General features: G+C 43.0%; 1 pseudogene; it reads right to left on the bottom strand.

Moving 5' to 3' along the window:
* The window catches only part of LOC104749022, an 8,050-nt pseudogene extending 6,939 nt beyond the window's left edge, over nt 1-1,111 (bottom strand).

The raw sequence follows: 1,364 nt of genomic DNA, 5'->3' as shown, positions 1-1,364 counted from the left end.
AAAAGAAAAAGAAAAGTAAACATATATCGCAAAAATTGACTAGATTTCCCACCTCAGGAGATTCATTAGAGAGAGCGAATGAATCCAAAGGAATATAACGAGAAAATACCACCGTCATATAAAAAAAGATGAAGAGAGGCTCTTTCTTATTCAGAATCTTCAGAAACATCTTTCTTCTATAAGATACGCAAAATCTTGACCCAAACCGAAAAAGAATTCATCACAAAGACCAGAGCACATACATGAGAATTTGCTATAATCGAGAGAGTTACGTAGATCATGAATGAATTTCACAAAATCAAATCGAACAATTTGCTATTAATTATATGCTTCCTAAAGGCAAAAGGGAACAGAAACACAAAAGAGAGAATCAGAATCAGAGGAAATATAGAAAGAAAGAATGAAAGAAGACCTGCAAGTGGAAGCGATAGCAGCGAGACCATCGGTGGAGAAGCCTTCACAGGAAGAAAGCACAAGAACCTTAAAATTCTTAAACGACTTGGCTATGAGCTCTAAGCACTCGTCGCTCACCACCATCCTCTTCAGCCTTATCTCTTCCAGCCACGTGTACGACGATGACATGGCCTCTATCCATGGGTACACGTAGCCTCCCCATCCTTCAGGCACCAAATTAAAGTCTGCGAAGTGAGGCTTCCCCTTCAGCTCCACGGATCTCACTTTCGGGAACCTCCTTATCACCGTCGATGGACTCACGGCGTAACAGTTCCCGATGAACACTTTCCTCCGGCACCACCGCTCGATCTCGTACCATGACTTGCACACCAGAGACACCGAGTTCCTATCCTTATCTAGGTGTATAAACGAAAACACGTGCTCGAGCACCTCTTCTGGGAACGACAAGGCTACTCGCTTCTGCATTGCAAATAACCCCCGAGATCTCAATGCGACGATTCCAACCCCCGGTCAAACCAGACAGAGAATAAAATACTTCGATGAACAAGTTTCAAAGGTTTTTAGATCTGAGGCGCCATGAATCTAGAGTCTAGTACTAGTTTCAAAGAAGAAAGAAACAAAGATGAAGAAGAAGAAGAAGAAGAAGAAGAAGAGAGAGAGAGTGGTAAGAGAAGAGGATGGGATAGGAGGAGGAAGGCAGGAGGAGGTCAAGTTAAAAAGCAAACCATGGTTGGGTTAAATTGGTTAACCATGGTCAAACTTATCCATGTGAGCCTTTTCGGTGATTGTGATTGTCGATTCTGATCTTGCCACGTGTCTTTTACACTTCAAATACCAGCCGTCTGATTGAATGCAAGCGGGAGATTATCTTATCGACTGTGCCAGGCCAGAGAGAAGAACAAGGAGCAGCCGCAGAAAACGGGACGATACGAGAGACGATATATTAGTAG

This window comes from Camelina sativa, chromosome 16 (genome assembly GCF_000633955.1).
Source record: "Camelina sativa cultivar DH55 chromosome 16, Cs, whole genome shotgun sequence".
NCBI lineage: Eukaryota > Viridiplantae > Streptophyta > Magnoliopsida > Brassicales > Brassicaceae > Camelina > Camelina sativa.
The sequence above is the reverse complement of the archived record's forward strand: the minus strand, read 5'-3'. Positions and strand labels throughout refer to the sequence as shown.